This window comes from Diadema antillarum, unplaced genomic scaffold (genome assembly GCF_040938485.1).
Source record: "Diadema antillarum isolate AM-2024a unplaced genomic scaffold, OU_Dant_1.0 seq00000681_RagTag, whole genome shotgun sequence".
NCBI lineage: Eukaryota > Metazoa > Echinodermata > Echinoidea > Diadematoida > Diadematidae > Diadema > Diadema antillarum.
The window spans coordinates 375022-398787 of record NW_027271586.1 but is presented as its reverse complement, the minus strand read 5'-3'; the positions used below and the strand labels follow the sequence as shown (position 1 = coordinate 398787).

The 23766-nt window shown below is 40.6% G+C and overlaps 1 protein-coding gene across 2 annotated transcripts in view; it reads right to left on the bottom strand.

Annotated features, from left to right (window-relative positions):
* The window catches only part of LOC139737088 (interstitial collagenase-like), a 67055-nt gene that overhangs the window by 33657 nt on the left and 9632 nt on the right, over window positions 1-23766 (bottom strand). The gene's annotated exons all lie outside the window — the stretch shown is intronic.

Sequence of the window (23766 nt, the reverse complement as noted above, 5' to 3'; positions counted from 1 at the left end):
GCTTTTTATGCACAATCTAATTACCCCACACTATTTATACACGCTTTAGTGACTTCCTGCACTTCTATTGATGGTCCATGATCATCATTGTTTGATCGATCATCATTATTGTTCGGCACGTCCAGGTCGACCATTGGTCGGTGTAGTGTGCAGTAGTGTCACCAGGAGCCGAGTATTTTGTAGGCGACCTCCCTTCACCATGGCCATGTGAGCACATGGTCAAGATCCCGAAGCCAAAATGCCATCCAAGAGAACTTGGAAGCAAAGGAACGTCGAGGAGAACAACGACAACTGGATCATTCGTATCAAGTAGGTCTCACACTCAAACATCTTGGTGAGGCGGGAGCTGCCGAATCCTTTGCTTCTTAGATAAGAATTCCCATGCGTGATTTTCTCTTTTCTCATGTGTTTTCCCTTCGGGCTTCTGCACAGGAAGCAGGCTAGGCCCCCCGTTCCTTTCCCCGGACGTTTCCCAGTGACAGCGGTGAGATGTAGGAGGGATCTACGCCACCCCTCTCTGAACTCAGTGGCCCGGGAGAGGTGTTTCTGAAGATCAAAGTCGGGATAAGAGTTTGAAAGCTACCCCATTAAAATTTGAAGGAACTTGAGCCCGCTGCAGAGAAACGGAGTAGAAGAAAGAAAAGAATCGGAGAACATGGCGCTGAAATACGAGACTTTAAGCCAGGCAATGTAACCCAAGCCGAGAGCAGTAGCGTATTTGGGTTAAGTTCAACATGTTACACGTCCTCGGTTATAGCACACATAATCTGATCCTGACACACCGCGCAGGATACACGCTTAATTTCGGTCGACGACTTCGAATGTTTACCCCGTCGTGGAAATCATTCGGTTTGAGAAGGGGTGGGGAAAAAAATTCCTATAAAGAAGAACAGAATTAGCATGCCTAGTGAGGTGATCTACCGCTTCTTCCTATATCTCAAAGGAAATGGCACGCTTTCTTGAACCAGCTCACCTAGTTAATGACGTCCTCCAGTTTCGCGTTGCTTCTGACTGAAAGAGAAAACACACAAATCCGTTCTCATGCACAGTATCAGCCTCATAAATGGCAAAAAATTGGTTTATATTTAGAAAGTATGTTTCCGTCACAAAATGTCCTCCATAGTCTACATTTATATTTACACTTGATCAAGTTTGGCACCGTTTTTGCATAACTCTTATTCCCACGGGTTCCATGACAACAATAAATAAATACACACAGAAAAACATACAGGTAATTTCAAAGTGAGATTACGATTATCGTGAATTTAATATACGAGAATTACAGACACAAAACTGGGAACATATCTAAAATAATGGGTCAATACTGCAAACATTTATACATACATATTCTAAAATCAAGGAGTTACGAGTCTGTTTGAATTCACTGCAGTTTTTTTTTAGGTTACTCTGTTGTGACGGATTAGAATAACATGTTTGGTACATGTATTGATGTTTTCTTCCAACTAATAGGTCCTACCATCTAAGTGTGAAAGGCTCTCATGAAAATGGTTTATTTTTAAGTAGGGCTAGGTGTAATCACTTTCATCAATGAAACTCATAAAACATTGTGTCAGAAACGAGAATTGTTGAATATCATAAATGAATTTTGAGTAGACAAGAAACATTAGGGCACTGAAAATTGAGCACCAAAATCCCTAATTCGTCTTTTTTTCTGTGCGTGCTTATAATATCTACATAATCTGTCTCTTCAGCTCTTCTTGAGTGATTTTGAAAACCTCAATGTCCTTTTTTTTTCTCCTCCATCGATCCGGACATTTCAGAATTATGTACGAACTAATACATCATGAATCTAAAGGGGGAGGGGTAGTATCGGTGAGAATGGAAGATTAATTTTTTGGAGGTGCACCTGTTGAGACAAACAGTTGTAGAAACTTTTCTCATGCTGTACTTCGTATGAACGCGTAGTCCACTTCCCTTTAGAAGATATAGGATTTTTCAATCTGATAGGTCAATTGTTTCACACTGCTCCCCGTTACCGACGGCCTCGAAGGAAACCGGTCCAGCAGAGCAAACCGGGGGAGGAATTGGGAGGACGTCGGTGATGAAGACGTCACGAAACAAATTTTCTTTTCGAGATTTGGGCCAAAGAGTCGCCGTCAAGGATAACTGTAGAAAATTGGTAAATTAGATCACAACAGATGCAGAAACAATCTGATGCGTAAACACAAATAGGGAAAGGTCACAGAGGGACATATCGCTCTCCAGTGCGTGTTTGATTCGCTTCCCCGCCCTGAAGGTTTGTTTCACCCGCTTCTCTTGGTGTAGCTGTCAGTCGAGGGGAGACAGTCGACATTTCCAATATGATTCTAAACATTGGCCCAAATATTCTTGTCTTTTTAACTCATCATCTGGACGTAAAGTCTACCAATACGTCATAAATTGACTAGGCAGTCACACCTAGCAAACCAAACACCGGCTTTGTACAAACGTTTAAAGCGGGTTCTAACTTGGGCATCGATGAAGATTGTAAAAATGACCTCGTTTCGATAACCTCAGTCACTGCCACTCCTCAAGAGCGCCCTCCGATAGATTCCCTCATGACCGCCATTGATGGCCATGAAAGAGAAACCGCTGAATTTTGTTAAGTGACATGAATGATTCCGCCTTATAGTGACGGTACATTTTCATACAGGTGATGGAGAATATACAAGCGACATAGTGACATTCCCCCTCACTACCCCCACTACTTACAAGAGTAAAAACAAACAAACAAACAAGCCAGAAACACCCACCAATCTCCATTTATCAACTACGACTGAGAGAGGGCGTACAGTAAGGACAACAGAAGAATGATAACAAAACCATAATGACAAAATGAACATCGTTTACCTGAATCTTGTGGATGAAAGAATGTTATGCAGTCTGTATTTCCAGGATGTACGGAATGAAACTTTCCAACAAGGCTTACCTCACTCGACAACGCATCAACATCAATGTAAAACATCGGCTACCGGCAGCAGGCAGTTCATTCTTCTGAGTATAAGTCCATCATCTCATCGAGACATTAAAAGAATCTCCAGTATGACATCTTAATACAAAAGCTTCCTGCTATCTTTATTTGGCGCTTGATCGTCCCTCTAGTATTGCACGTCGAGATAAACGCAGTCACAGACCACAAATAAAGTGCGTTTCGGATTTTTTTTCCGTAAATTTGTCCGTGGGAGATGACAAATAACTAATACATGCAGATATTTTCTGTGTCTTCGTTTTGCTGTGACTGCGTTCATGCCTATACTCGTCAGCTGCGGTGATACGGTTGTGTATTTTCTTCAGCATCAGTTGCCTAGCAACGGATGTCACCGCAGAGCGTCATCATCTGTAAAGCCGATGGAGTATACTAACTATCATTTTTCTATCACGAGCTGCTGATGCACTCTTTCTTTCTTGAGTTGGATATCCGGTGTGTCGGATTCCTCTGACAGATACAAGGGAATTTTGTTACACGCTGATTCAGTGTTGATGTACATCCAAGGATGGGCTGCATTGTTATAGCCACGTGCGGTTTGGGTTTAACCGCCTCAGAATTGTTTTCCTTTTTGATACATGATACCACCGAAAAAACAAAAATCCAGAAAGAAAAAGTTTGCCATGTTCCATGAGCTTTCACTCCGTTGCAGTATAGTTTGAGAAATGGGTTACCATCTTCAAATCACAGCCAGCTCTTAAGTAGATTGCCAATACGTTGTGGGTGGGGGAAAATGCAGGAAATGACTCCATTCTCTATCCACAGAAATTCAAGCAGCATCATCTTCGAACAAAGGCATCCTGTCGATATGAAATCATGAGAACACCTGTAACGGTTACCATGGTTACTGAAGGTGTTCACAGCACACAACCTTTAGATGCGAATAATGAATGAAAGCCACTACAGTCTAATTATGTATTGGTAACATGTTTGAAGTGGGTTCAACAACCGACTGTGTGACTGTTAAAGGGGTATGGAAGTCATACCGCCTTGGGTACGCTACATCAGCCGATGAATGAGGTGAGAAGAGTTGCTGTTGTGAGCTAGCCTTTAAAATCTTACACAGCAGGTCTGCATCACAGCAGCCACAATTTGTGCCTCTGGACCGAAAACTGCCATGCCCTCACACCTTCAATTGATAAGAAATGATGCTTGCATCGCTCACATGCCAATCATATTCACGTGGCTATGACGTATACTTTGTACTAGAATCATATTCCTGTATCTATTTCAGATAAGCTGAGAGCCACCTCGAGTATTAAAGAAGAAAGCTGAAGAATTTTATACGCGCAAATCCTTTTTTGCCTTCACAAACGTTTGATATCAGGGACGGTTTTCTGTATAGGACATATACATAGAGCAATCTCATGCCAGTTGTTATCCCTGCAAGTAGCATCTTATGGATGTTGATAAATCACCTTTTCCTGTTTGCTTTCTTGTTTCTGATTTCGTTGCATTGTCAAGCTATAATTACTCAAGGACTTTGAGTTAAACTAGGTGTTTTCCTCACTTTTGTTTGTGCATGATATAGCGCCCATTCCTTTATAGACAAATACACCCATCGTCGTCATAAACATCCAACGAAAACAAAGAAATCGGCATGACAAATTTACTTTCATAACGCTATAAATATTCACAGCACACGCCGACTGCACCTCTGATAGCATTTGATACCATAAACGAAATCGGGTTCATTGTGACGTAAAATGCTACATCACCACGTGCTGCATGTAAACCGCATCATGTCAGCCGACCACAATTTCCTGATTATGGTGTTTGGATTATCTGCAATTCACACAAGAAATGATCGATTTCCTTCAGAGGTGATGAAGAGAATTTCTACTTAATGAAAGTAAGAACAAAACAAAATAAAACATAGAAAGAGGTTTAAGTGCCACGTGAGAACTTTCATGTTATGGACTTTCTATAAGCTTTCATCTAATGCAAAGCTTCCGATAATCATATTATTCAATACTAATGATTAAAATCTTTGCAAGAAATGCCATCTATAGTATAAAACGGGAAATGCGTGACTTCTGCATCATTGCACCCACTTATATTTTAGATTTACGCCATTCTTTGTTTTCTGAAACACGATGCCAGATAAGGCACGTTTCACTGACTGCACGTGCCTAAGTCATATCTCTACCGAAGAAATGATTCTTTCCTTTTCTAACTTGAATTAAAATAAGAGGAACAATCACAACATGATCCAGGCACACAGAATGAAAGCACCTATAAGCTTACTTCCTAGAAAATGCCATCCTAGCTCGCGAAGTTAACTTAGCGAGGTCACATCGTAAACTTCTGTCCAGTAAGAACTTTTCTCTTTTAGTTATCAGCAGACCATGACTACAAAAGAGAACCTGTAAAATTCCATAGGACGAGCAAGAGTGGGGTGTGTCCTAAACAAATGATTGATTCCATAGGTAAAACACCTAGCCCATATTATAGCTTCCACCCCTGCCGACCTGTAAGGTCAGACATTATAACCAAATTTCAAGTCAGGGTTGAGGATAGGGATTAATAGGAAAGAGAGAATACATATGTCACCATGGTGCTAGTTCAAACTACTTTCGATTTCAGTTCCGAAGAAGAAAGCCAGTACTCCACTGATTTCTCCTTGTCGTCATTGAATGCTGCGGGAGACGTCCAGATGGCTTTAGATAAACGGATCTATGTTTGAAGTAAACTTAAGACCGTTGCCATGAAACAGCGCTAGTTGATGTTAAACACTATTTTTTTTCTCTCTTTCTGTATTCATTGAAACACAATATACGTGAACATATCAAAGATGAACATTAAATCTTGATGTTTGCGATGGCTGGACAACTCTGATAGACAATGTGGTTGTCAACACGTCGAGAGAGAAATCCTGCACTCAGGCTAAGGCGAATACATTTGTTTTCAGTCTCAATCTTCAGAATAAACTGACGCAATTCAGCATGACTGAACATTCAGTACCTCAGGAGTGTTTGCGGACGAGACTCACAACAAACTTTCTGCCACCAGCTTGCCATCGATCTTCTGACCACTCATCGCTTGAGCTACTCATACGTCGACACGTCGCAGCAACGTCCACAATTCATCATCAAGTCGTCAGGATTGAGATCGCAAGATTACTTTCAGGGACCATTCTGCCACCGACCATCCACTGACCAATCATCGCTAGACACTCGGGGGAAAGCGGCTTCGTCAACTGGCGTCAGAACGCAGTTACAAAGCGGCGACTTTGTCAGTCCTATTTTGTTTGCGTTCATTGATCATGGTTTTGTCTCTCTTTGTATCTGTATGTTGTTATCCACTGACATTTAAAAAAAACAGCTGTAATCCACATGGCAATAACAAAACGTATTTACTTTAATTGAGCAACACTTTTCCATTGACATTTGTCTATTCGTATTTCTTTGCCCATTCACAGATTCACGAGGACCCATGGCGTGCAGTCCAAACGTGACGGAAGTACCGTGAAAGGTTTTACGAGCCTGGCCTCCTTGCTAGGCCCTTTTTTGGCATGGCTGTCTTTGTTAAACTATAATAAGCCTTATAGGCAATACCGGACCGTTTTGATAATGTCAATTAGCAGTTACCCTGATCTATCCCTGAGGCACATCTCAAGACGATAACACTGTTAGCTGCAAACAGACAGATCCACAACAGTTCTAAATTCTGACGACTTAGTCATGATGTATTTCAATGATACTCAAGGATAATTGTCACTTTTGGAGGCTCACTCGTACTAAGCAAATCCCTTCGAAATTTTCACGTGGTACTAAGCTTAGGCTAAGAGAGAAAAACTATTAATGCCTATAAAAACATTCAATTTGCAATTGACGAATATTTAGATGAAGGTAGTCATTTTCATGAGGCAGTTTCATTCGACTCGTAAGGTTCTTAAGACTGAATGTAGGTTAACAGGTACATGTGTCATTTTTCTCGACGTAAAATCGTTGGTACATGTAGTTTTTTTTTTCTATACATATATTTTCCCCTATATCCATCTTTTCTTTTATTTTGATCTACTCTCAAAAAATCTTTCCTTCACCAACCCTACACAATTCTTTACACATGCTCTCTGCAAATGTCTCCTTGAACTCGTTCTTCTTCTTCTGTTTCTTATTAAACTGTTGTTCGTCATTCTTATTCTTCGTTCTTTTGACTTTATTCTGTCTTCCCTTTTCCTTTATATTTTTCTTGTTCCCTTTCTTCTCATTTCAATTGTCTCTATTTCTCGACCCTCCTCCTCAATTTCTACCATCCTCTGTTTCTTCGTCTACTCCATCGGCAACTACTCGTTTGATGTTATTTTCCTCAACCATGTCCACCGTTATCCCCCTCCCCACACTACCCCACACACATTCAATTCCTTTCAATACCGCGCCACTTAACACCACCTTCCCTCTCGGCCGCCTGTTGGTTGGATTAATCTTGACACCTCTCTGCCAAAAAATCCCTTCCCCCTCTTCCCTGTCTTCACCATGCATTTAACTCTGACATTGCCAAAGGCGATCAGTTCTTATACAATGTCAATAACATTTTTCGATCTGAAGGTTATGAAAGGGTTAATTGTATGCGAGTGGCGACTGATTGCTATCAACATCGTCGGGACGAACGCTGCTGAGATTCCTCCCGTTGGAATTCGTCTGGGACATGCTAGGAGCGCGACGGAGATACGATCATTTCCTACAATCTCAAATCCTTACTCAAGTATCTCGTCGGGTATATTTTAATGCGGCGCAGTTACGATCGTCACATTCCGTTTGTTCACACGAATTAGTTAGGCGCATGATGTCAGGAGTGCGATGGAGATACGATCATTTCCTTCAGTCTCAAATCCACATTCACGTATCTCGTCGGGTATGTTTTAATACGATCGTCACCTTCCGTTTCTTCACACGCCATTTCTTCTAATGCATGCCATCAGCGCGCGTGTGATGCAGGTACGATAGCTGTCATCCATTTATTGACAAGCCATGATCGGGGCACGTTTTCAGTGCGATCCAGATTACGGTAGGTGATAGCTTTCTCACGTTTGTTCACAAGCCAGGCCGGGCACGTCTTCAATACGATGTAGATAAGATCGTTGACTTCCGATCAATCTCACACCGAGGCCGAATCCAATGGCTGGTAACATCCGATGGAAAACAGAAAAATAAAAAAAATTGCAGTCACTGTTTTTTGTCACTGTCAACATCAAAAGAGTTATACACTTCTACATAAGATACCCACAGGCTTCATAAGGATTTAAGCAGTTGCTGAAGGCACAGTAAGAAGAATTATTTCTTAATTCGTACAGGATTTTAACACGTGAACATCCGCTTGTTTCTAGGGGCGAATCGAGCGATTATCACTATTAGTTTCATTGTCATCATCAGCATCATCATTCATAATGATTGTCTTTTTCTATGATGCATCATACCGTGGCTCGTTCCTTTCCTAAGAGACTGTGAGGAAAACATACTTAGCTCATCACGAGGAAGACAGCTAACTTGCTAAATGAATGCCCGAGTAGAGTTAAGATCAAATCTGTGTACACGTCTTGTCGTTGCGAGCAAACCCCTAGAGATCATACAATTTATCTATGGGGAGTAGGGCGGGCTAAACGTGTTATTTGGCGGTAACAACATTTCTTTCCACGCCCATACAGGAAAGTTCAAGATCGAGACAGGTAAACATTGCAGCGGCGCGCTGTAATTAGCACCGACGAATGAAGCCGTTCCTTACAAGTGTTAGAGAAGAAGTAGACCATTAGATTGTGACCGACAGAGATAAGCAGCCGCAAAGTCAATTACAGTGAGATATTTTCTCTCTCACTGTCGAGGGAATCAAATCACAACACGACATTAACCTTCTACCCCCTGGAGCATTCGTGTTGGCATGTGCTCCTATACTCCGTCACTCCCCCCCCCCCCCCACGTTTCCCCCAATGTTGTTCCTTGGTGTCAAAAGCAAAGATGACAAGTTTCCCTTTCTCGGTTATTCGGTTAACAGGACTAACAATCCTAACACTTGTCCCCTTTTCTCTCTAATATGATTACACCAGATGTTGTTAAGACGTCTGTTCGAAGAATAAGCACGCATAGAGAAATAATCGCCCACCATCGATACCATACAAAGAAACAAAATACACAAAAGGAATGGTCCAAAGTACGCCAAAGCCGTGGTGCCATTATAAACATATTATTAGTAGAAAAATAACAACAACTGAATTTGTTCGCGCTCTTTCTTCTGCAGGGTCTACTCTTTATATAACCACGTTGCGACGGTGTACGACTTTAATAATGCTATTTTCCCTTCTTTTATGCAGTCTTTCCTATGAGAGAATTTGCATGCACGTGGAGCTTAATCCATGTGATGAGTAGAGCAATAACACTTGTGAGATGGCATATCACAATAGAATGCGACGAGAGCAAACGGGCAGATACCCTACGGGAAGGAAAAGTGCGTAAAAACTGGCAGATTAAAGCCAACAGAGGGCGGTATAGTGAGTGACCATTGGAGGATGGTGTCGCCTGAATTGAGGAAACTGCCCACTGTCCAGTGTTAGTGAACTATAAAGAAGAGGATCCAGCTTTCACACCCATCATGACCAGCAACTTTGCTCAATTTAAAATGTTTTTTTTTCTTCGTTTGTACGATTGTATTATGACCATAAGATCAATATACATATATCTACCAGGTAACCATGGTAAAGGTTGCTTTCTTCCTCTCTCCTTCATTGAAAATAAACTATGTGATTACAGACTGTAATCTAGTAATATAGTTATAATCATTTAGGCTTCTGGCACCCATCGAAAGTCTCCAACACCTCTGCAAGAAGTATGACACCGACAACAACATCAAGACACAATTTAATGGGATACGTTTTAATCCGTTTGTTAAGTTTGGAGACAAAAAAAAAGTTGCGCCTTGAGATGTTTTCTGAAGACTTTTTTTTTGGGGGGGGGGCGGGGGGGGGGGGGGATGGGGGATTTCATTTCTGCTTGTCTGCCAGATTTCTAGGTTGATTGATAGAAAACACGTAAGCACATGCACTGCAACATAGTGGCACTGGGAGAATTTCCTTTCCTTTAAATCACTGTGCTTGGTCCATAAATCACCAGTTTGACGGTTTTATTGGTCCGGCTTCATTTCGGGCAGCTCAACGTGACCGTCGCAGAGGAGGTTTCTCTTACAACAACTTCCGACCAATCAGAAGTCTCGAATTAGCGCAAACTTTGTTTGGACACTTACATCACGGAATCCAGTCCAATCTCCCAAGAGACGAGGAGCTTATATCCCTTTATTTCGTGAAAGACGTCAGTCATACTAGCTGTATCATATTCAAAGTAAGACTTGTGACAGAAAAAAAAAAAAAACAACCTCCAAACAGCACAGCCTTAAACGCTGGCCCATGAACTTTCTTCGATGCGTGTACGACATCAGTCACGGAATTACCTACTGATTTCATACCCACAGTGAAGCACAGTTTCCCTATACAGCCTAATCATGCTAATACTGAAGAAATGTTAGTCATACTAAATAAGCCAGTGAATTATAAAAAAAAGTTAGCCAGGCTAGAACATGTACGGTCCTATGATGACAACGTATAAAGGGCTAGAAAAAAAAAATCCAACAACACCCTATTCACACCCAAACGCAAGTAGATTGAATCAGAGATACGAGTGACTCAACAAAATGAATGAATGGACGAGAGGATATCTAATTTTAGTTCGCAAGGTATATCTCACATGAACAACCTGACCGCAAAGTCTATGTCAACGGGACGAACATGGGGCAAAGTGCGACTGAAAATAGATTTAGTAAAGGGGTGAAGAAGGTGACTTAAGGATCATAACTATGTGGAAATTGAAATAGCTTGGGCACGATTGTTCGTCGTTTCTTTCTCACTCTTTCTCTTACTCTCCCCTCCCCCCCCCCCCTCCCTCTTTGTCATAAAACTCTGGGGAAATAGTATTGTCAAGGGTGACTTAATACACAGGATATATCTTTCCATTTCTTCATTGAATTCTACTGATGACAAAACCACACTGCCAAAGCAAGCAATCATGCCATCAGAAAAAACAAAAAAACAAAACAAACAAACAAACAAACAAACAAACAAACACAAACTAAATAAGACATCAAAACTCTGCAAAACAAATTCCATTCACCAAAAGTAAAAATTTGTCAAATAAAATGTCGAAATTGGATTGTTTGGCATATGGATTGGAAACAAAATTCCACTCATTGTATTTCATAATATATTTCACTCATACTAATCTTTTTTTTTCTCAACTTCAATAAGTGTCTCTCACATCGCTCAGTTACCCTTTTTCATTTCTCTCAGCCAGTAGCACAGCTGTTACACAGCATTATTACATTTCAATTTTACGTTTTACTTTACAGTTTTTTTTTTTCATCGGATTTTCGTCTCGAATGATCCTTTGTATTTGCACTGAACGAGTCAAATGCACACAATTTGTGTGCGTTGGCTCAGTGGGTAGCGCGTCTGCCTCCGACCCAAGCGACCCGGGTTCGAACCCGAGTCTAGACTGAGCAATGTTGTGTGTAAGCATACCGTCCCCTCTAGCAAGAGGCAAAACACTCTGTCCCTCGGATAGGACATAAAATGGAGGTCCCGTGTATGAGAGAGTCACAGCTCATGCACGTAAAAGATCCCGCTTCATTCATTCATCGCAAAGAGCAGGGTGTTTAACCCGGTGAAGTGGTCCCGCCTCACATCCAACTGGACCCCATGGAAGACCAGCTTAAAGTAGCTGAATATGGGATATCCAGCTATCTTCTCAGATGGAAAATGAACAAAAAAAAACCAAAAAAAAAACCAAAAAAAAAAAACAATTTCACACCCTATAGACACTAACTGAATTTGGTACACGTAGACGAAACTCTGAATCTCATCACGATTTAAGCCGACATAATCTTTACAAGAGTTCAGGACCCATTCTAATTCTCTAAACCAAATGACATATCATTCGACAGTTCTAAATGTTAGCCATACTGTTTGGCAATATAGATATATCATGGCGATAGATATAATCTTATACATGATATACAGTGACGTGTGCTGGAAACCGGTGACCTGGGGAAAACTCGCTGGCATATTGTCAATTTCAGCGATTTTGGAATTTACTCATCCACCCCAAAGATGACGTCAGCAGAAACATATTTCCAGGTTTCGTCATAGATACTAATATAATCTCTCTCCGTATCCTCTCTCTTATTCCCCCTCTGTCCTTCTCTCTCACTCGATCTCTCCCTCTCTATCTCTCTCTTCCTTGGCATCTTTTTTTTTTTTCTATCTTCCCAAAAGCCTTTTTGACTGTTATCGCTGTACAAGTGTTTGATTCTCTTAAACAGCCCATATCGTTCTCACAAGAGTATTTCCTCTCAGGGGAAATACACCCTTTCCGACAGGGGATCCCGACCGAACTGAGGTTACCAGAGTGTCTGTCTGTCTGTCTCGAAGTTGTAGGTATAACCACGGCTTCTCTGCGACTATTCACCCACATCCTCGTTGAATAGACTCGTCCCAAGGAGACAGATTCTAAAGGCTGTCGGCCATCACTTGGACAAATCACTTTTAATTTGCCGGGCCCCCTTTTTAGAGGCTATTTTCGAATCGCACAGTCTCGCTGAACCTCTGATTATATTCCTGTTTTTGAGTGATAAACATCGAGGTCATTCATACTGATTGTGCTTCACATTCTTAGATATCTTTTAATGCCATTGTTGGGGAAACAGCGTCCAGTCTTTTCACGATGGCATCTTGTAAATACGAAGCATTAAATGAAAAAGCGACTCATCTGGGATTTTCACCAAGGTGACTGTGTCAATACGTGGGTCAATTATTTGGGGCATCAACAGCATATTTTTTTCCTTTTTTTATCAGCTGATCACAAACGTATGGTGTTTCAGACAAAAATGAAACAGAAACACCGCTGGCCAGAGTTTGATACAGCTAAGATATCAAAAAAGAATGAATTACCTACATATAGGATCAATGTTTCATCATCGTGTTCATCCCAGTAGTATTTCACGAGTGGATAAAGTTGAAGACGATATTTATCATCATGTTTAAACACTGTCTGTAGTGTGTACTTAAAGGACAAGTTCACCTTCATAAACATAAGGATTGAGAGAATGTAGCAATATTAGTAGAACACATCATTGAAAGTTTGAGGAAAATCAGACAATCCGTTCAAAAGTTATGAATTTTTGAAGTTTTTGTGCAGTACCCGCTGGATGAGAAGACTACTGCAGTGTATGAATAACTTAGATGTCACATGCGTACAACAATATAAGGAAAATATAAAGAAAATTTCACAAAATTCCATCTTTTGAAAAAAGTATACATTCCCCTGACTCGTTACCGACAAATGTTATGGGTAATATTATTCCCCCTGCCTTTAGAAAGAGGCAAGTCAAGTGCTCTTTTATTATGCGAAAAAAGTGAAAATATGCTGAATTTTCTTTTACATTTTCTTTATACTGTTGTACGCATATGACTCACAAGCTGTAGTAGTCTCCTCATCCAGCGGTTCCAAGACAAAAATTTGAAAAATTCATAACTTTTGCATCGATTGTCCAATTTTCCTCAAACTTTCACTGATGTGTTCTACTAACATTGTTGCATTTTCTAAATCCTTATGTTTATGAAGGTGAACTTGTCCTTTAAGATACCACAATGACGCTGCAGGCAGAGCGACTATCATTAAAGGGATTGGTTGGCCAACGAAAAAGCTACTTCTTTCAACAAGGATGCGACGATTCAACGATTCAATTATTATTAGCAAATTTCTTGATAGATTTGTATTGTTGAAATCACAAGAGTGGCGCTCGAGGTGAAAACAAGCCCTGTTCGGTCCTGATGTGGTTTGTATGATTAGATATAATAATGGACTTTCTAGTCGTCGATTCATTTCCTATCGTTGTTCAGATTTCACTCAAACTTGACATAATTTGTCCTATCATGCCTATTCTGATTATACTGTCAGACTAACAATCAGGTTCAGATAACATATCTTCATGAAGATTTTGCTGCACTATAGTGCGCTCATTCTGAGGAAGAAAGAGTATAAGATTGTTCGAATTCAAGTCATCTCACCAAACGTTTAGATCTAAAAGACTCGAGTCAGAAACTGCTTAACATGCATAGGCAGCGTATAATAACAAGAAAGATAGAGAAGTTCTATAGGACTATGCAATAATAAGTGCAAGCATTCAAGCTGCAAGCATATCATGAAGGCCTAATGTGTTGTCTGAAGGAGATGTTTGTATGAGTGTGTGCGTAATGTGTGCGTACATGTATAACCTTCAGGAGTCGAGTGATTAACACAAACCGCAACACATCGACAAAGCTGTCAATTTTTCAGAACAATTATTATTCACAGCCCAGGACACAGGTGTGCCTGTTTCATCCTATGTATGCCATCATGGAAAACAGAAAAATCCACGAGTTCAGTCTGGCAGAAAAAGATTGCACAGATGTCGTATTCCACCATTCTAACTACAGAATGACTGGTAAGCGTTGTTGATCGATTAAATCTATCTAATGTGTGATAGTTAAATCTTGACACCAAATGTTGGCTTGCTACGGGAACGCAGTGGAGATTTGCTTCTACAGGTGTACCTTTAAAGGGAACCTTCATTGCATGTGATGATGACTCTAATTGCGTTAACCTAAAGAAACAAAACTGTAAATGTTTATTGAGTAGGAATGTAGAGACAGAAATACGCCCAAAACGTTACAAAATTTACACACTTCTCATTTTCACGAAGCAATCACGTGATGTCTCTTGTTTACAGGGGATGACGTCATGGCCTTACATCTTCTTCTTCGGTTTGTTTATAAACAGTTTTGTCAATCGCAATTGTAACTGCTCTCCCCACCCCCCCCCCCGAAAATAAAGTTATCTATATGTCATGATTGTGACCAAACCCATTGAAGCCATAAACACTGAAAAAAAAAAAAATCGGTGATTTTTTAAATCTAACTTTCCGATTCTAATGAACATATCTCATTTTTTTTTTTAACATTTCGCTCTCTTGCTTAAAGTAATATCGACCTTAAAGTGGTGGAGCGTTTCGCGTAATTCGAGCCTGGGAGGAGTGAAAGAGAGGGGAAGAGGTTCCCTAACAGACAAGGTCAAAATGAGAAGCATGAATTGACTTTTGTTATTGGCAGTGACAAACCGTAGCGGCGGTGAGTGAGCCAAAATTTGCCGAGGTGTTGGGGGAAAGGATGGGATGTCTCGCGGTGAAGCTTAAAGGCATATTTTACCATTTGCAGATGAAAAAAAAACAGCATTAGTGCTTTAACATATACTTCAGCAATATGAGTTAGGGATAGACACAACTAATGTAAAAATTTGAATCCGAATTATCAATGTTAAGTAATATTAAATACACAAAATGTGAACAATAGTTATAATAAAAATATTTCCAGACTAAACCGTCTACAGTTACGGTTTATTGAGAAAAACACTGATATCCCCTTATATTTTAGGCTTTATTGCGAAAATATTATATGGTTAATGGGATGTTTTGTGATACAACAGACCTACACATATGCATCAAATGTGATATCTTGAATATTTTTTTTAAATAACTGCTCTCAAAGGAAAACAGGACCTTTAATCGTCTGGGGGTTACCACGACTCGAAAGAGATGTATATTGTGAAGCGGGGCGAACCACAACAGCTCAACAGTTTGCCTTTCTTTTTTGTCATCGGTAGCTTGTAGTTATTGAAGTAATAAGATCATTAAGAGAAAGAGTCTTTTCGTTTTTACTCGTTCTCTACTACCACGGTATGTCACAGTAAATGACCCTCTTCTAAACCAATATCGGATGTATGTTGTTCTGTCTTTGTTAATGGTGAGTTAATCGATTCGAAGAAAAATGTCGCAATGAGATCATCACACCAGCGATATCCATTTCAAATGCATATATCTTTTTTTTTCACAAGATGTTACCCCCATCCCCCACCTTCTGTTGAAGCTGCAGCGGCACCGGTCGCTTGATTGATTGCCAATGAATATCAGAATGGGTTTGGGTAGCCCAAGGAAACTCCTTGGGTAGCCATGGTAGCCGTTAGCGTTGATTTTTGTTGCGGTTGGTAGTCCCCCCGGAAAGAGGGGGGGGGGGGAGCTGCAATTATAATGTATTTGGGGGAGAAGAGAGTGGTTATTATGCTACTGAGTGACTTCTACAAAACATGTATATCGACATCTTCCACGCAGCCGCCATAATCATACGTAATACCTCCTAAATCAGGTGATGAAAATCAGCACTTTGCGCTGTATTACACATAATGTGTGTGCCTTTGCGGGGATATGAATTTGTGTTGGGATAGCACAATTTCCATCATCTTTTAAGTGGGATTACATTGTCCCGTACTGTTACATATTTCAGAGAAATCGGGTAACATCCTGAAAAAATAAACTCAAGCTTCAACTTACTTCAAATTCAACGGGCCATGAGCTACTCAAATGAAAAGAATCAGGACATCTGAACATCAAATCGTGTCTCTGACATCTGCCAGGCGCACAATTGATGTTGAGGAGTTGAACATTTCTCACAATTCCCTTTATTTCCCGCGACAGTCTGCCGTCGCGAATGCCTTCTTCGCACGAAATGATTCCACATGATGCGTCTATAAATGCGTTTATGTGAATCCCCACCCAGCCTGTTCAGCAAATTATTGCCGAAAACATGATTTCTTATCTTTTTTACCCTTTTGTTCCCCTTCGTATCCTGACATTCTCCACGTGGTTTCCAGCACCGCAAGAACCGTCACCTGTATCGAAGTACAGATTTTCAAACGTATGCACCACGGGTGAGAGAGCACATAGAGACCCACCTACTGAGCAGAGAAGTTATTAGATTACTGTGTAGGGAACAGTGGCTGGCAGTCGTAACGCACGTGAATTGATTACCCAGATACACCAAGAAGTCAAGGAAAACGGCCTGATTTAATTTTCGACCCTACCTGAACGTGGGGAGAAGTATTTGGGGAAAAATAAGACCTTCTCAACTCTTGCTATACGCAATTGAATGCAATTTTATTTCGTGACTTTTCAAGTTGAAAACGCATCGTGGGAAGTCAGGGTACGGAAGAACCGAAATAAATTGTTCCGTGAGGGGAAAAAAGTAAGAGATGATAATATTGAGGCAGCGAAGTACAGTGTATAGGATCTACTACGCTGTATTCCGATCACTGCAGTTACTGAACTATTTTACATTGCTCACTCAAGGATTGCTATATGTTTCTCATTATTGGCCGAATTACGAAAAGTCTGATACAAAAACAGTAACTGCGACGAGAAAAACAAAATCCTGCTCATCTGTGCGAGGTTTGTATGACAAAGCGCTTGTATTTGCCTGTAATGTTTGAAACATTAACGGTACACTCGCTTGATACCGACCTAAATACACACGATAAATTATAGTGCAGCATGCAACAGAATTATACATCTAAGTCGTAACAACTATTTTCATGATTGTCATTTGTATTCAACAAGGCTATTAAAATCTTAAGCAGGGAAAAAGCGAGAGCTATATTCCTTTATCACGAATGGCATGAAATTGATAAACCGGGCTGTTGGAGTATATGTGATTAAAAAAAAAAAAAAAAAAAAAAAAAAAAAAAAAAAAAAAAAAAAAAACCTTTTGGAACCAGCAGGCAATTAACTGAGTATATACAATAGTATTCATTTCAGGCTGATGCCATTATTTCGCGCTCCTATCCTCGTTTGTCAAGACAAATATGACAAATATGGACATTTAATGGGACAATTATTGCCACTGAGGTCACTCCGCCGACGACAGAATGACCCTCTCGAGATCCATCAATCATGGTCATTAGAATCAGTTTACAGGTATAGACAGGACATGGATGTGCGCAAAGTTTGAACTCGGGTACCTGGGACGTTCGAAAGACAAATAGTACCCTTAACAATGAGCTCACCGTCGAAGCCATTCCCGAGGGCACTGTGTACAGTAAAAGTATAGCCGAATTCAGGAATGAATCGGAAGAATGAATTTGTCCTATACCGTGAAGCAAAGATGTGATGCAGAGATGCTTGCAGGCATGTAATCACATATCTCTGGAAGTCAGCAACGAAATTAACCCATTACTTACCAGGATTGACGTTTACGAGGATTACCATTGGAGTCAAGGAGTTAAGTGACTTTTAGAACTTTGCAGCGGACGCGTCGGCTGCAAATTTTTATCGCCCGTTCACTATTTACACTGAGTATCAATCTACCTTTGGCGGATGGTGATTGTGGTATATACACATTCCAGAAATTTGAAATACCATTCATTTTCATTTCCCCTTTTCTTGTACTTTCTCTCTATCTGTCTACCTTCTATCTTTCTTTCCATCCCGTCCTTATCCTCTTTCACTGACTATCCGTTTGACGGACGCCTTTTGTAGGTGTTTCAATCAAGAGGAGCTAAACACATTTTTCGGGAAATCCTTGAAGTCTTTGAAAACTGGAGAAAATAATACAGAGCATGGACCAGACAGAACAAAGGCAAACGTTGTCTGCTGTTCTACAAGAGAGCGATTATGCGCAGAGGTATTAGGTATATGAATGTGCCAGTGAATACGGCTCTTCACAATGCCATATTATGTTTCCTCCCGAACCGGATCGTTAACTCTGGCAACGCGGCGTAGAAAATTACCTACGATTTTCCTCGCCTCGTCTGACACATTAAATTCCCATAACAAACCAATCTGGCGAAACTCGGATTGAGAAAAGGGAGTATTTACACTCATTTTCTGTCTCTGTGCTATTTAATGAGCTGGGCATCGCTGGTTGTCTCGCACTTCACTCAGCGTGTCCCCTTCTCGTTAGCCTGTGACCGCTGTCAGATATTTCGACAGATTTCATTCATCCATGTGTCATTGTTTTCCAACTCTCCATGACCCTGGCTTTGCAAGCGACAAAATCAAAGCAATACAATATTGGATAATGACAGAAACAGATAAAGATGTAGAGGGGTGAAGATGTACAATGACATATCTTTTTTTTTTTTAAATCAATTGCCATCTTCTGTACAAAAGTGTATGTAAGATCGTAACTGCTGATTTACATACATGTATCTTACATACATGTATCTAACAAACATGTTAGAAAAAAGGGAACCAGTGGGATTTGAAACCGTCATTTACTACTTCCTCGGCAGCAACACTACCACCAGGCTATCCCTTTCGGAACAAATACTCAGGCTTCGAATTTCCGAGATGTTTGTCAAAATGTAGATTAGCAGTCGCGATCTTACAAGTAGATTTGCATAGAGGGTAGCAATTAATAAAAAAAACAACAACAAACTGTCATAGCACAGTTTGGATGACGATTTTCCACTATCAGAGCTCTTCAATGCAGTTACGTATAATAAGGGTATCCGTTGTGCCTGATTTATGCAATTTAGGGTTGTTGTTACCTCTTTTCAGACAGATGTTCGTGAAACTTGCGAGGGAAAAGTTCACGGCGCCGAAAATACACTGTCATTCTCTTCTCGTCGTCTGCTCGAACACAGGTGCAGTCATTGAGAACCAGATTTAAAGCGCCTTTTCGCCCCAACGTGAGAATTGCAACACGAGAACAAAAAGCAAAACTGTCAGTGAATGTTGAGTGCAGTTCCGGACAAACACGGACACACAAAAGACTGAACAAATACGACCAAAAGTTACGACCTTCCTTCGAGGCGGGTAGTAATCTATCATAGTGTTAAGTAAGGAGTCCACTCGATAGATCTAGGCTTCTTTGTAAATGTGACAATGATGTGATTTGTCTGAAACTCTTCAGTTGTATTCCTGCGTGAAATATTTCTGACCCATCATTTTTCTTAATGACAATGTACCATGATTTAACTAAAAATATGGGGTAAAATTCATTCATTTCATTCATTTCATTTCATTTATTTCATTCTTTCGTTTCTCAGCAAACATAACACAAAATGAATCAGAAAATATAACATAGGCATGTATTCGACTTTACATGATAGATAATGGTTAACAAATTAAAAAAAAATACATCCATACCAGCAAAATACAAAGGCATGTTTGTGCAGAAAAAAAAAGAATGATAAGGGATAGATCCTGAAGATCCTGAAAGTAACAGTATGACTCATTTCATAATATATTATATAAACGAGTACATTATGAGAAAAAAAAAGTCAAGATCATTCTTCCTCTTGAGTATGTTGGAGGTAACAAACAAACAAACAAACAAAGATATAAATACAAAAACGGGTTTCTGTTGTTGTGTCACAGTGACGTTATAACAGACAGCATATTTCCAGCGTCCCCATTCCTATAGAGCATCATCTTAGATCAGGTCAATATTCTTGCAATTTAGCTGAGACTGTCGCTGGTCTGTTCATCTGTTTCTTATACTTCTTTGGGGCGTAGTCGGCATGAAATGTAACCGTTTTGCGCATCGTCGATCGGAGGAAAATTCCACTGAATTTTGGCCGATCACATACACAGCGTGAATATATCACATTATCATGTTCCACGGTCAAATTTGTGATCTAATATAAAAGATCTACTGTGGTGAAGGTATTATAGTCAGAGGGTTGCGAGCAATACCAAGTGTATTCAAATTTACACTTGTTATTAAATTGTCGGTAGCTTTTATACAAAGTGTTGACTCTCCCTTTAAACTGTTATCAACAGCGCCCCCTCCCCCGCGTTTCAAGCGTAGCCTGCAACCGACTTCTGCCGACCTGTAATGAGCGAATAAATAACACCAAGTAACGTGATTATGTGTTGGAAACCACTGCTGCTCTACATACTCTGCCACCGACCGGAAGCCATTTGTGACCAGGATAAAGAAACACATAAAAGTCATTCATTTGGATGACCATGAAGATAAATCTAGACACAGCGATGACCGGAAAGGTTTTTGCCTTTCTCTCTCTCTCAATGCTTCTTACAACTGCTTGTAGAGCTACAGGTGCAGGTCCTGAGCGATGCCTTCAGCGCTATTCAGGTTCTTTCGAGGTTGGTTGGCGCATGGAAGTAACCTCCATAATGATTGGCATACCTCCTAGAATTCTCACACATGTGACAGAAAGAGCCAGAGAGCGAATAGTGTGGGGGTGGGTGTACAGACATTCAAACATAAAGCTGATTATGGTCTTCTTTATCAACTAGGGTAGCCTCTTCAGTGTTGCCACTGCTCTACCAGAGGGCCCTGCCATTATTATTACCCTGGCGTTGCCAGGTATCCGTGCATACATACCTGGATTGAGAGGGACGTGGTGGGTGAAAACGTCCTATCCAAGGACGTACAGTAAGCACTGTGCGGGATTCGAACTCGGGTCCTCCGTTTGGGAGTCGTCCCAAAGATTAAAATCATGACACTAAACTACTTTGTAAATTTGAGCACTTCTGATGGACGAAATTTTCAGTCTCAGACTCAAGACATAACTCTGACCGAATGGTAACCACTGAGGCCCTAGGAGATGCCCCGCCCGTAAGCTTTCTGCGTCGTTTGCGTCTTCGTTGAGCCGCGCAGTATCATGTAAATAACAATAAAACACTCTCAGTGTTACTTCTATGCTTTCATAATCACAGCATACACCCCGTGCATCAATGTACTGTCAGGATTACTGCCTGCTAATGAAATCAGTTTGGGCAGTTGCATGATTCACGAGGATGATATCAATTACGAGTATACTAATTACCCTTGATAAGTGAGTGTTAAGCAAAGTTGTACAAAGTTGTGCAGGTGCTTGCGTTGCTGGCACATCCTAATAGAACAGTTACTGCGTATTACACTCGATGCTTTACAATGCTTCCGAATTCGAACAAACGAACAAACACTGAAATCAACAGACATGGTAGAGAGACACTGGATAAACCCAAGAGGCGTAGAGTGTTTCAAGTACAGCCTCACAACGATCGATTGCCACCAACACCGATATAAAAAAACAATTTCCCGCCTTGTCTTGTCTTTTAATCTCTTTATTGTTCAACACCTCTTACAACGACATGATCATATATCTATCCTTACGGACGAGGTCAATTTTTTCCCCCTCAAGGAACAAATTTTTCTTGAGGTAGAAGAGTGTATATAGGTTACTACCTACATGATGATGAAAAGAAGGGATCGAATTTTATGGATTAACTAATGTCAGATATCATTCTTACCACATTGCCACATTGTGCTGAATGGGTGCACGCTTTGGCGGAATACAAACTGAACCTGTGATACCCATTTAAGGCTCACAACATGAAAATATTAATCACTTCCTATGCTGTTTGGTCTTCATGTCAAAATAACAGACGTATGTTAAAGGATACATGTAGAGGAGGAGGAATTGGCTCTTTGTGACATCTTGCATGTCCTGTCACAGCGGCTATAGCAAAGATAATTCCGAAGTACCAAGTGTAACCTCGTTCGCAATGTTTGTTAATTATTGCCGGCGAAATACGCCGGAGAGCAAATTCACGTATATATGCAGCCTAAGGAAATATTACAGGATGAGTTCATTGAAATTTGAATATCCCCTCAAGACGTTATGGACAAGAACTTATATCGGTATAACAGTGGACATGAAATCAAAATTACCTGATATACTTCAGGAGTAGCGTGGTCATGTGGTTTAAATAGTGGATAAGACTCTGGACTCTCAATCAGAGGACCCCGAGTTCGGATCTCCTCCAGTGTATACGTACTTGCTTGGACAAGATGCTTTTACCAACCATGTACCTCTCGACCCAGGTGTATAAATCTGGCAACGCTATAGTGTAGTAATACTGCCAGGACCCTCTGGTAGAGAAGTGTTAACACTGAAGAAGCCAGCCCTTGGATAAAGGAGATTTGTTAGTACGATACATTGCGGTTCCTGCCTATAACAGCTGTCGAAAACGGCTCTTCTCGTTCTGAAGTAAAGTACAGTAAATATCACGATAGCTACTGAATGGTGGTACGTGAAATCTTCATGTTTTAAGTTTTAATCTTTGCATAATTATTTCTTTTAGTCTGAATCATGTCCATATCTCTTTAACTTTCTGCGCTCACATTCGTTGTCTACCCTGGAGATAATTGGGGGCTCAGGGATCTCCTAACATTGCCTAATGGGGATGAAGTAACTCTTTGAGTGAAAGCAACTCGATGAAAATAGAACATATCATTATTACCCGACACGCGCCCTGGATTTCACTCCGATAGCAAATCCAACGCACGCAAACAATAATTGACCAATAATCCACTGAAAAAGAGTGAAATCTCAGTTGCATCGACGAAGAAAACTGTAGACTTGATCACTTGTATACACTTGTTCCACATTTCCGTGTTGCAACGTTCCACCTAGATGGCAAAGCCGGTCTCAACGATTATCATCAAAGACTAAATTTCACGGGATTCCTAATCTATTTTGTGAGTAATGAGTGACCACATGGTCTTCACTTAATCAATGATTGATTATGTTCATTACATCAGATAAAGGGGTAATTTTGGAAAGGGAAACGAAAGAGAAAATCGAAGGACAGTGTGAATGAGAAGGCTCATCTCGAGAAAGAAACCACAAAAGATCTGCAACACAAAATCCAGCCCACGGCGGTCAAAGAACGGGAAGGATAACATACACACAAGGCTTTCCACGGGGACTATTATGCGCACAACATTGCTCGGCTAATTCATCTTTTCCGATTAACATAAAAAGTAAAAGCCTTCCTTGTTAGCATCTTTACTTTGGCTTCAGCACTGCTAAAGGAGGCTGGAGGCGCGTCACACTTGAATTAGCCAGAAAAAAATA